Source organism: Meleagris gallopavo, chromosome 8 (genome assembly GCF_000146605.3).
Source record: "Meleagris gallopavo isolate NT-WF06-2002-E0010 breed Aviagen turkey brand Nicholas breeding stock chromosome 8, Turkey_5.1, whole genome shotgun sequence".
In the NCBI taxonomy this organism is placed as follows: Eukaryota; Metazoa; Chordata; class Aves; order Galliformes; family Phasianidae; genus Meleagris; species Meleagris gallopavo.
Genome location: NC_015018.2, coordinates 2,567,414 through 2,581,509, shown reverse-complemented (window position 1 = coordinate 2,581,509; position 14,096 = coordinate 2,567,414). Strand labels below are relative to the sequence as shown.

At 40.7% G+C, this 14,096-nt stretch overlaps 1 long non-coding RNA gene across 2 annotated transcripts in view; it reads right to left on the bottom strand.

Moving 5' to 3' along the window:
* Positions 1-14,096, bottom strand: part of LOC109368983 — a 79,687-nt gene that overhangs the window by 32,166 nt on the left and 33,425 nt on the right. The window lies entirely within an intron of this gene.

The following is a 14,096-nucleotide window of genomic DNA, read 5'->3' as shown; positions in this document are numbered from 1 at the left end:
ACTGTTGGTAATGAAGGCCACTCTAGTTGCTCAGTCCCCGAACAGGGCAGCCAGCTCGGTATGCTTCAGTACTGATGCTACCCAAGGAAGCTCTTCTTGTCCACTGAACTGCTGGGGCTGCTGGCTTGGTTCAGCGAAAATGGCTGAAACCAGCTTTAGAAAATCACCCTGAGTCATCCCAAGTTGAAGCATTTATTCTAACTTTTCCAGCAATTAGGCTGTTAACATTTCTATCAACTGAGCATTCTCTTTTGAGCTTACAAATTAAATGGCAATTCTCTTGCTCAAAAGAGTTCAGAGTACAATAACTAAATTTTTGCATGTGTAGAGAAGAGACAGCTGATGGAGTCCCCGTTGTCTCCTGCAGGGAAGCCTAGTCCTAGGTTGCTGTCTGTCTTTCCCATTTAAATACAACATATGGACAAAACGTTAAAACAGATGAAGCCAGACTACCATATGCACGGATCCATTCAGTGTAAGGCTTCAGAAAACACACTGCTCACAACTACTGAGGAGAAGAGAGCAGGCAGGGAGGAGAAAGAAGCATTGTCCTCTCCTCATTTAAAACCAGGTCATGCAGCAAAAGCTTTCAGAAACAATCCAGAATAACTGAGTCAGAGTGGGCTTTTTTCTGCCACTAAGTTTATGTTCTACCTAGTGACTGATTCTAATAACTTTTAACATTGGTAAATCAAATCAATTAAGGTAAGCCCAACATATTTATATTTGCTATTTAGTGTTGTAAACTTGATCTAGGTTTAGATTAATTTCAGAACAATGCATAAACAAACATCAAAGAAATCACCAAGCAGGCTTAATGCCATGCCCAGATGATTTATATGTATTATTTCTGAGGGAAAAGATCAACTGTTTACAGTGCAAGAAAAATTGTGTTGCACATTACTGGGGGACTTACAAGAGGGTGAGAGCAAGAGCAAGGAGGAAGGGGCAGACTTCAAAAAGGCTGGTTTCAGGACTTAAAAATTTTCTTCTAGCTCAATAGCAGTTTTGTGTAACAGAATAAACTTGGAACTTATTTCTTACAACTTCTTTTAAATATAGGCTAATCAGAAGCACTTACAAGGCAAATCTAAGAGACATTCCACAGGCAACAGCAGCTAACACAGCCTTGCACATATAAATTCATTTTACCAAAACAGGAGACGTTGGCTTAGGAAAACATCAGGGCATTACCTGAGATGTTTAGTGAAATACCCAGGGCTCCACTGAATAACAGAGGTTACAGGGACTACTGTCTGATCATCTCCTTTAGTCATCAGTACCACCCCAATAGCAGTACATAGAGCCTGAGACAGCTTGGAATACAATCCTCAAATGGCATCTAATGCTGCTGCAGTTTCCCTGATACTGAGCTAGAGCTGAGATTTCTTGCTCTGAGCCCTCCCTGGCTCTGCACACAACAAGCTTTGGAGAAAGCTCCTGATCTGATGGGCTTGTGCAGATGGCACAGGCAGACTGAGAGCTTCTCATGATGGTAGCCTTCTGTTTTCCCTCTCTTCCAGCTTCTCCTTAATTGGGTCTTGCTGATCCTCACCTCCTTCCACCAGCCTTACTTAGTCTTTTCCTTCGAGCTTTGCTTTGAGAATTACTCAGAAGAGCAACCACTTACACAACACGCTGTGGGCAATACATCCCAGTGGTGTCAATCACCAGGCACCAACTTCACACTGGCTGAAAATCTGTCCCATTATTGTAATGGATAACAACAAAACCACAGCATGACAAGTCACGAAACATTTGACAGACATCGGATAAGCTCAAATTTAAAAACAGCTCCTCCTAAGGGGGCAGTTTGTGTAATTAAAACAGCCTGCCCTGTTCGGTGCTTCCCTAAGACACAGGTGAGCAGAAGGAGGATGCAGCACAGAGAAAGTAAAACCTGAGCACACCACCATAAACCTCTGCACAGCAGAGCTTCCCAGGCTTAGCAGTTTCTGTGATGGATCCCCTAGAAAGCAGCTGCTAAACTACCTGGTAGCAGATGGAGAACTTGCTAAGAAATGGCAGCTTCAGGTTGAGTGCATGAAAGTTGAGGCTTCATCGCATGTCACTGATTCTACCTTCTCAAACACAGGAACCACCTAAAATTTATTTCTCCAACAAAGCTGCTGTTGTTTCTGAATTAGAGAAGAAACAAATCTCTTCAGTGAAACGTTTGTTACTGTTTTCAGCTGTTTGGATTAAGGCAATTAATTCCTTTGTACAGTATTTTAGATGCTACTGAAATTTCACCATTAATAATAATAATTGTTATAATGCCTTGCAAGGGAGTATAATTCATTGAGGAAAAAAAACTACTGATAAACCTGTCCTAGCTTGGGTGGCAATAATTTAAGAAACCAGTTCTGCTGAAACCTATGTGGCTGCTTGCCAGCTCCAGTTGTCCTAGAGTCACTAAGCTACGGATTTGAGAGCACAGATTTACAGTCCTCCTTGGAGTAAAGTGGGCTTTTGTGAAACTGTTAATATTGAAATAAATAATTACATGCTTATTTGGAATCAAATTACTGAAGGCTCAGCCTCCTTTTGAAGGGTGGAAGCTTCCCATTGAAATAGATAACCATGCATTTTCCTGTGCTTTTGATGTTGAAAGCTATTCCAGAAAAATTCTAGGCAAAACTGAAATTGCAGCAGTGTGAAATTGCCCTCGAAGAGGCATTCATACAGCTGCATATTTATTTTGACCATTTTGCTCCCCAAAATTCACACTTGTTCTCTATCATTGGAGATTTTCAAAATGTTAACTGCAGATTTCACCAGTGCAAAAAATCTCACATGCCTGCTGGTAACAATGAGGGACTCCCCATAGAGTGCCTTGCTTAATTGAATTCTGCAACTGCCCCTAAATTAGAAAGCAAAGAGGCAAAAGCAGATGTGAATGAAGTGTTTCCAAGAGAGCTACATGGTTTGGTTAACTCCTTTTAAATCTAAGCTTTTAAATTACATTCTAAATTTAAAATACAGTTCTTCAAATCTTTGAACCACTTAATGAAATAGGTTTCAAAATGGCTTTTTAAAATTCTGTATGAACGGTCAAGAACATCCAAATAAGCCACAGGCCAAACTGCTCAGCACTACCCGGCCACATCCACCCCTAGGAATCCCCTTATATCCTATGCTGGTCTGCACTGGGCAACCCAGTCCCTACAGCAATGCAAGAGCCTGAGATACCATAAGCAGAGCTCTTCCTACCAAAACTACACCACTTTGCTGCAGCTATACCTCTCCTAGTAGTCCTAAGATTGGATTCAATCAAGCTATACTTCTACTGTAGCTCAGTAACCAGGCTATAAGGGAATCCTCCTGCAGCCTTCTAACAAAACCTGCATCCTCTGCTCCCTTTTCTTCTCCGGAAAGTCTACACCTGGGGAAGAATAACCACATGTACCAGTACAGGCTAGGGGCTGATCTGCTGAAGAGGAGATATTCAGAGAAGGACCTGGGGGTCCTGATGGACAACAGGTTCGCCACGAGCCAGCAGTGTGCCCTGGTGGCCAAGATGGCCAATGGTATCATGAGGTGCGTTAAAAAGAGCGTGGCCAGCAGGTTAAGCAAGGTGATGCTCCCTCTGCTCTGCCCTGGTGAGCACATCTGGAGCACTGTGTTCGGCTGTGAGTGCCTCGGTTCAAAAAGAATAGAACTGCTGCAGAGGAGGGCCCCACAGATGATGAAGGGCCTGGAACACGTTCCATACGAAGAAAGGCTGGAAAACAGAAAGACTGAGTGGGGATCTTATCAATGCATATAAATGTCTAACAGATTGAAGCAAGTGGATGAGGCCAGGCTTGTTTCTAATCTACTGGAATTGGTATTTTACACAGGAAGATGACTTGCCATCAACACATTTCTCATATCACATATAAGCCTAGAACTATGATTGCAGCAAATGTTGATATACAAAATGAAGGAATTCTGTTCACAGCCTAGAACAATCAAGGATTTTTCCACTAAAACTACATGCAAGTCATCATTCTAATCCAGTGACAAGGCTTAATCACATTAGATTTAAGAAAGGACTAAGAAAGGAAATTGCAGATAAAATGACACAGGGTAGCCTCAAATCTACAATTCCCACCACTCTTTAAAAATCAGAGCTGCTTTGAAATAGTTTTAATCACAAAATTGTCCTTTTAAACTCAATTCCTGAAGCAAAGCTCCAAATAAAACACGGATTTGGAGAGCATGAAGCTGTGCAAGCCAAATGGAAGAGCAAAGATGCAGCCCACAGCACCCCCTCACAACTATGGATGAGGGAAATGCAGCTGGGTGCGCCTGGGGGTGCATATGATCTCCTAGCAACAAAGCTACTAAATGTTCAATACAATCAGTTACATACTCTCTTCTGACATTTTAGGTAGATGGAAATCAGGACAAATTTTCCTCTGCAAGCAGTGTGTGAACGCAAGTGCCAACAGCTTTAACCTCTCTCGAGGCAGAAAGGCTGGATGGAGGGAGAAGCATGCTTCTGCTGGGGGAAGATTTGCACGTCCGGGAGCCAAGTGGGAAAGAATAGTCAGAGAGGTGGCAAGCTGGCAGCCAGAGACAGTATTTTCTTCCTCAAACCAGTTGTTCCAGACTTAGTCAAGACACAATTCGGATACCCTCAGGTCCCTCCTATCTGCCTTTCCAGCCACAAACACACCATGCTGCTGTTTCACCGAATGCAATGCACTATACCTGGGAGGGATCCTGCGTGCTGGCTGCAATCACCTGGCTAACACAGCACTTGGTGAAGCTGCTGCAAGCAGCAAGGCAGCCAGAAGTAAGGTCTCACAGCAGCGGTGCTCAGTCACAACACAGCTCAGCAGGTAACACATGCTCACTGTCTTGCTATTAGAGGGAGCAAGAAGGACTGAAGAAGTTGCTCCATTTTTTATTTTTACCGTTCTCCTTCCCCCCCCACTCCAATTCCACCACCTCTTTTGGAGGGATTTCTCATTATGTTCATTGCATAAGCACACTGAAGAGCAACAAAGAAACTATAAGCCCACCTCTGCTGGCTTTTCCGTTTCCCTGGCTCATTACAATCTCTCCTATTGTCAAAGGAGAAGCAGGCAGGATTTTATTTCTGTGCTACAGCCACAAAAGGCAAAAGTAACCTAACAGCTTTAACACTAAACAAAGGCTCTAGCTAACTTTCCTCCATCTCCTGAAAGTGATAAAATGTTTAGGGAAATTCAAGTGATTACTTTTTGGAGTCAAGTTTTTGTATTTGCCCAGAGTTGCTTTGATCCCTCACTTTTCACACAGGGGAGCAGAAGCAGTGTCACCAGAAGCTAGTGTGACTATTTCTATGCCCAAAAGCATCTCATCTTATGAGGCAAGTAATTTGACGTATTTGACCTGTAAAGCATGTTCAAGGCTTACTCTTACAGGAAACTGGTGCACAATGCCAACAAGATAGCTCTGCAGTCAATTCCAACATGCATGGAGCTTACAGACGTCCTCGCAGGTCAGAGTGCAGCCTCTGCTGTGTGGTGCCTACATCTGTAGATACCTTCTTATTCTTACACTCAGTGCTCCCTAGCACCTCCACGTTACCTTTCAGGAAGACAGATGTGTCACTCTTGAGTGCATCCTCCTTTGTGTATCCTCTCCCAGCCCAAACCAGTGTTATTCCCTCTAAGAACAAGGCTGTCATATGGAGGAAAAGCTGGAGGAATTCACTGTTTCCATGCTCCGTGGCCACTTTCCGGTTCATCTCAGGAACATTAAGTTTACTCTTGAAGAGTATAAAACAGAAACACATTTACTGAAGCTTTTGTAAGCTTAAGCCACTGGGAAGCTAAATATTTTATTCATTCTTCCAAACTTACAGCAGTATTTGCAGGTATTTGTGACAGTTAAGGGCTAGGCCAAAGTATCTAACTCCCACCACAATCACAGGTCGATGACTGCAACACATACCTGACCAGTATACTGTACCTTCACAGATCCCATCGCATTCATCAGACTGAAGAGGAGTTGTGTGTGTTTTTGTCATTGTGTTCCTCGACTATTCATCCTACTTTCTACAGTATGAAGGAACACAAACACAGAGCATGGGACTTACAGAGTATAAATACATTTTGAGTGACCCAGGAGCAACATACGTGGCTAATGTCTTGGAGGGATTTCTAAAGGAAGAAACCTGTGGAGGTACTACGTTCATGGAAGCCCTCATCTACACAGAGGCCTCTCCATGCTCCAAAGTGGCCTCGCTCCAAATCATTTCACATCTAAACCATCACATCAAAACCATAATTTAATCAGTGATTTCGCATGACACAGATTTGCTAAAGATGTATGCTTATCAAAATTTTCACTATGCTGAAATCCCAATTAACTGTTATAATCTAACTTGTGAGACATTTTGTTGGGTTGGTTCAGCATCAGACTTTGTTAAAGCCTAGGTTTTCAGGAATATTGTCAGTAACAATATCATTTCTCCAGGTTCTTTTTCGCCATGTCATCTGTCTTTTCATTACATAAGTGTTTTAAGGCCATGACAGCTGGGGCACACGACCAGGAAAACAACACATAAAAAAAAGAACCATTTGCTATCCACTCTCAAAATACAGCTAAAAATGATAGCTTTCTGAGCCAAGCAAAGAAACAGAGCAGTGTATACACATCTGCACCTTATGTCGACAGGAAACGGAGCAAGCCACCACCAGTGATATTAAGGAAACCTGGAAAACAAGAAGAACCAATAATCCCAGCAATAACCAGAGCTTTAGTTCCCCTTGGGTGTTGGACACCACCTCCTCTGTACACCTCTGTGGTGCTTCTTGAAGTCCACGTTACTACTTCAGAACAGCACAAAACATATGCAAATATAGTAGGAAAAAATGAAATACATAGAAAAGGTTTTTAGGTGTGTACCAGAGTGTGTAGGCAAACTTCCTCCCTATACTGAAGCTGATACAGAAATTCTAATTTAAGTTATATCCAGGAAGTCTATTCTCTACCACCACTGAGCCCAATTGTAATTATTTCTGTAAGAATAGACTTAAAAGTAGAAAAGATTAGAAAACATAGCTCAGGAAAGTTCTTCTTTTTTACTTTTCTGAAAAGCACTAATAACAAACTTTCAACTCAACTTATTTGGAGTTCTCCTCACATTCACTGCCGTACTACCCATGCACTTGTTTTTAGTGCTAAGCTCATCACTTCTTTTTTCTAGCTGACTAATTATTTCCTTTTACTGAGCATTACAAAAAAAAAAAAAAAAGAAAGAATTAGTCTTGGAAAGAAAAGCTGAGTTTTAAAGGAAGGCTGATGTCTGCTCCAACTTTAAAGAGGTAAGAATCAGCCTATATCAAGAGGAAACAAAAAGATAACATTTCTCTGATAGGAAGAAAATTCAGGGAAGAGAACAAAGTGCTGAATAGATTTGGAGAAGAAAGGAGTATTCCTTCAGTATTCCTCAGGAGAGTAAAATATACAGAACTCCTACCATTAACATTTCTGCCTTGAAAACAGACTATGCACCAAGAAGCTTTCTCAGCTTTTTCGCTATTTCTGTTTCCTCTGTTTAAACTACTGCTGGTGACACCCTACTAGAATCCCATAAACATGCTTCAAGGATCCAGGAGACACTTGGAACAAAATTTTAAAGTATGGAATAGTGAAAAACAAGGCTTTTATGTTGCTGTGTAGTTACGAAACATCTTACACGTTGAAGACGTTCTCATAGGATACAGTGAAATGCAGAGTCATTAAAAAAAACATTACCAAACACAACAACCTGCACTGCTTAGAGAAACAGAGAGATGTTTACAAGAAGTACATGAGAGTGCTGCCAGGCAGTTTGCTGAAAGCTCTGCATGGCCAAACAACAGCATGTATCTTAACAGTAGAGTAAAATAAAATACAAATTAAAATACACTGATTAAAATGTTGAAGTTTTACTTGCACAGACACGTATATGATATTTTATATACCTACTCACTTGCACAAACGCATCTTTTTATGCATGTACTCTGCAAACACGTCTCTTCCCCTGCAACTGCTACATCTTCATGAAATTTTAACTTTCATTCCATTTTTTGTGGCTAATATCTTCTCTTCCCCTTTGTGTCAGGCAAAAACATACAGCTGGACACAAGGACATGTCAGGAGCTTGCTGTCCAGTTATGGAAATTAAGCTATGAAACATGACTGAAAATACTACAAAAACCCTCTGCTGCACACTCCACCAAAATCTGCACTGCAACACTGAAGCTGGCAGATATACAAACACTGAGATATCCAGCTATTGGAACAATCCCAATTTAAGGGACAGAAAGGAGCTTCTAGATAGCTTTGTGCTTTACTCAACACATGTTTTACTCGTTTGAACTTTGCTTCACTGCTATTTTTACCAGCTACAGGTCTGCTGGTTTCTGCAAGTCTCCCATAGACTATCATTCCTCTCCTTTCACGAGTCCCATCATGGCTCATCTTTCTACATTAATTCTCTCCAACTCTAAATGCAACTCTCACTGCAAACTGAACATGACCCATGCAGTTCTGGCTTAATTCTGCTTTTGCTTACACTCCTGAATGTTACAGAAATCCATTGAGTCATCTGTGGTACCACAGCAAGGCCTACCACCATTTACCCAGATACTCATTCCATGGGCTTTTTACAGTATTGAGACTCTTGTCTCTTGGTGGTCTCCAGATCCCATTTTCTTATGAGCAGTAGTTATTCCTGATTACTTTCCATAGAAGCGTGCATGTCAAGAACTTCAGAGGAACCAGTTAGACATTTCTAGGTTTCCTAACCAACCATTGGGGTCTGTTGACAGAACAACTACAGAATCCTTTCCCACTCCAAGGAGATTAATTAATCTCAGAACACTCCCATGTCACACCTCAGAGTCTCCAATAGCACTTGCAAAACAGGAGTTTTCTCCCTCCTATATAACCACCTTTCAGGTCTCTGCTATACACAGGTGCCTCTGGAAGACAAGAAGAGGTAGACAGCTACAAGGAAGGTTCCTAATTTTTGAAGATTCAGACTTTGCATTTAAGTCCTGAAGGGCTTCCTACTTATTTCGTTGTTGCTGATCAGCACTGGTAGATTTCAGGGTGTGGGGACTGTTGTGAGGGAGAATTGTCTGATAACCTGCGAGTTCTCAGCAGCTTTTGGGAAAAGGACATGCAAATCAATTCTATCAAAGCAGACAGAGATTGCTTTGGAACTTAGTCTAGCATGACAAAAATGACAAGCTCTCTGCATTACAGAACCCATAAACAACTAGAATTACATCAATGTAAGTCTGTTGCTTGCTTTCTCAAGCAACATAAATCAGTATTTACCAATTCCAAACATTCCTAATCTACTTCAAGTTTACCCCACTGTGGCTAACTCTATGGAATTGCAAGTAACAATTAAAACAAGTAATGTAAGAACAGCAATACACTAATAATCCCATAAAATACATAAACTTCATTGCATTAAAATGAAGTAATCAGTTTTATAAACTGTTTTATTTCCAATTAATAGAGGCCTTCATTAATCTGACTTGCTTTTATTAAGCATTAATTCTCCCCCTGTGGATAAGCCAAAGCTACTTTGCAGGTAGCAGTATTTTAATAATACAACAACTTAGGTCTGCAGAAATACCAATTTAAGACGTCAAGGCTTATTTTACTTTAAAACCTCTTTGCAAGTTCTGAAATGGATAACTGTTCATTCAGTTAACAATACTTGGTTGTATTTTGACTTCGATACAGGAAATGGAAAATGAGATTCTACATGAAGAACATACCCAAGATCTGAAACTGCAAGAAGAAAAGTCCAGACTCAAGGCTCCTGCAGACAGCTGTAGGCAATACCAGAACCAGAAGTGCCTGGGCCAAGCCAGAGTCCCAAAGAGGTCACAGCCTGTCCTGATTTGGTTTAACAAGATAATGGAAAAATAGGAAAGGAGATAAAGATGTGCTGTGTTCTCTGACCACAGAAACACAGTAAAAATAAAGAATATAAAGAAAATAAAAATAAAGAAATAGGAGGAGATTTCCTGGCATCCAAAGACCAGTTAAGCCACTCAGGGAGTACGCAGTGGTGATCTGCTGGGACAGCAGATGTTATTTTGGCCTACAGACAGGATAGAATCAGCCTTGAAGGTCACAGAGATGCAGTATGAAGCCTCACGCGTGCACTTGCAGCACAGCCAAGAAGGAAGCAAAATCTTACTGCACAGCCATATGACAACATACGATGCACAGAGAGACAAGATGATGCTCACGCAGCAGAAACCCAAATAGGGAGTGTTGCCTGGAATGGAACAGGAGTGAGTGTACTGTGCCATACATTCTATGAGTCTGTGACACAGGTTGCACCTAGCCAGGCAGAGAGGAGCAAGATACTCAACAGATACTGCAGGAAGACACACTCCTGTCCTATGTAGGTGTGACTGTTCCCACAGCCAAAATGCACCTGAGGAAGTCACACAAAGAAATTCACTGCAGTTAGACTTTAATGCTAAGGAAAGGGATTTTATTTCCTGGCAGCTTGAATATATGAAAGGTTCACATGAGTACTGCTTCTGTCTGGATTATTTGTAGCCCAGAGTAGAGATTTGGCTGTCCTCCATCTAATACAAAGTTTCTGAATAATTTGTTAAAAGACAAAGTAATTTCATCACCTCCGGTGCTGAGTTTAAGGCTTAGCAAACCTGAATCAGCATTTGAGGAAAACCTGTTATCAGAGAAGAGGCAGTACATGCCTACTTATCAGCAGATGCTTAATACGAGAATATTTTCACTTATGACAGATTCCAAAATACAAAGTGTCTTCTTTAATTTACAAAAGCAGCTGCTTTTTAATTCCAACACAATTTTCAACACTAATAAAAATCAGATTAATTCAAAGGTGTTTTCATAAATAAACACCTTCAACAGTTTGTATAATTTCATTGACTGAAAACCTCATCCTTTGCCAATTTCTTGCATGCAAGTTTGATGCAACTGGTGTCAAGAACTTCATGTTAATGAAGAGTAGTAACTACATAAATAATGTAAGTAGATAACTTGGCCTTTAGAAGAATGATTAAGATAAAAACACATCAAAACACTCCGGCCCACAAAGGAGTCATTTCAAGGAGCTCATCTTGCTCAGAGAACAGGGGAGATCCTGGAGGGAGCTGCTATTTAACTGCATTGCATGTGCTCTTGCAAATCTATTACAGAAGCATAAAAAAAATAGGTAATAAACAGGTGGGAGGTAGGACAGCAAACTCACTGGTGCCACTGGGAAATTTCTTGCCCAGAGAAAGGAATCGAGTCACGCAGATAGTAAACAAGCCAGCAGGTTTCCAATCAATTCTGCTGATGCACATTTTTGCTAGGCCAGTTAAAACAAGGATTTTTTTCCTGAAGAAAACATTTATCTTCTTTAACACGTCAGCTGTGGCAACCAAAAAAATAAATGCAAACCAATCTTTCATGTGCAATATTACTAGAAGAAAGAGCAATAACAGCAAAAGCAAGAGGACATGTATAAACATAGTTGTCTAGATGTGGGCAGTAACCTGGATTTCAAAGTATATAATATCAAGTTGCATAGTTTTCTGTTTTATTTTTCCGATGCAATTTTCATTCTTGACATCAGCCAACATATGAATGAAAGCTAGCTATGCTATATTAATCTGTTTTCAGGGGACTGTTTATCATCTGTCTCTCTAGAAGACTGTTGACCTTGCTGCAGAACACCAACACCAAACCTTTAGATAAGCACAGTCTGAATTATTTGCTGCTAAAGAGGTTGCTCTAGCATGCCTTGGCAAAGAGAAGCCAAAGAGAAGCAGCCAAATTGCTGGGTTTTCAAGCCACCTTCACTTCTTAATTGGATAAGCACTAAGTATCAGTCAATAAATTACAGAAAGTTAAGAACAGGGTAAATGCTGCATGCAATAAACTTCTGGGAATCCTCAAAAAGGAAGTTAGTTTGAATATCCTTTTATATGTTTGCATCATAACTTCAAGATGTGAAGTTACAATAAATCCACTGTTCTCCTCAGACCTAAAAACAACCAGCTTTTTCCATACTCACATTTGGAACTTTGAAGGAATAGGTTGGACTTGATACATTTCACTCATTTGACCTACATCTCAAGAAACATCTCAAAGAAAATAAAGCAACACTTGAATAGCAAGCTTGTTAATCTTATGAGCTCTTGGGGCTCAAATTACATTAAGGAATCAAAACATTTTGGTTTTTTTATTTGTTTCAGCTAAATGCCTGCCAAACTTCCCCCTCACATCATTTTCTGCCTCTAAGGGTTAGCTGGAGTTCACTGATAACCTACTGAAGTTCCTCACAATACATAGCCACCGAGGAAGCTACACTGTGAATGCTATTGGCATTCAATAGCACTCTTGTCTTGAAGTGTTATCTCAGTACACAACTGTACATTAAAACACATTTAAAATAAAGGTGAGCTCGGCTGTACTGTAAGTACTGAAGGTCTACAATCTTATCCTGCTTAAACAGAAAAATAAGTGACGTAGTGGGTGTCATTAAATATAAAGAATATTTGAGTGTAGCTGATGACTGGGTTTATAATTTGTGAAGATTCTGTTCTTTACAGCCATATAAGCTAATGTAATTACTTCAGGTTGACACAAGTCATGCTAAGAGTAAGCAGGGTTTCCTACAAAGCCGAAGAGATGAGAAATGACAGAAGACAAAGACTTGACATGGCTAAGGCTGACTGCCTTCAGCAGCTGTAAAAAGATGACAAAATAGGTCCATATCCCATGTATAAATATAGGCAACTTTATTTCATTGACAAAACAGCAAGACAGAGGATCTGCTGAACAGCACACTCTTCTGCGACTCTCATCCATGCATCCCTATCCACAGATATGAGTTGTTTTGGGAGGTAAGCTGGAACACAGATAAATACTGCACATGACAGAGGCGACGTATTACTAACTTTTAGGAAGCAGATCAGCTGAAGATGCAGTCTTCTCATTAATATTTACTGCCATTAGGATCACAAAGTACCGCATTGTTTATCAGGTTGTCCTCCTTATGCATTTCTCAGGGCCCCACTGCCAATTCACCTGCTGTATTACCTAGGGAACATTACTAAAAAAGAACATGCAAATACATTATGTGGAAGCACCAATTTTCTTTCCTGGTCATCAAGGCCTTGACCAAGGCACAGGGGCTCTACAGCTTCTTACCCTTACCTGGGGTGTTGAGGTGCCAGTGTTTGGGGTCAGGCCCAGCTGGGTACCCCTACAGCCCACTGAGAGGACAAGAGCTGAGCAAGAAATACGTATGAGTTGAGTCACCTCCTTCCCTCTTAGCTCAGGAGCTGCATTAACAGGCAGCTGACGTGCCAATTTATTCAGAAGAAAGGCATTAAATGGTTTTATTTTGAATACCAGCACAGCTATTGAACTTGTGAGGTTTCTGCATCATTTGAACCTGTGATATTCAAAGCTGAGCTAACATAATCTGAAAAGGCACATTTCCCTCAAATGGAAACTAAGGCTTGGTATGTCAAACAGAACGCTTTAATTGCCTGTACCCTCATGCTGCTGCATTTGTTCGTTTAACATCTCTATTCGACTTCTCTGATAGATAGTCCCAATATAAAGTCAGAGCAAGCCTCACTTACAAAGTAGAACAGATATCAACTAACTTGGATATTCTGGAAATGTGTGATGACACCTAGAGAAATAAGTATGTTTTATCAGACAGTGCCCACCTAATTCACAGAAGAAGATCAATATCAAGCCACCATCTCCTCATCCATCTTCTGACTAAGCTGCTCTACTACGATACTCCCTCTTCTTCTCTCCCAGAAAGATTTTTAACTTTTTTTAGATCTTGCACTAGAAAGGGCAAATTTATCAGCTTGCTAATAAATAGATTATGGGTTGGTTTTGCTTATCAATTACAGGAGAAAAATATTCCCTGCATAGCTGTCATGGTAGCAAGCTATCTCTGAGCTTACAAAAGCCACAGGAAGACTTCCAACAGGGGAGGTGCCTTAAGCAAAATAGGTACACTGAGCTTGAACAACTTGGTGCAATCAGTAGGATTTATTCAAGACAAGTAATGATAGTCAACCTCATTTTGTAGTTAT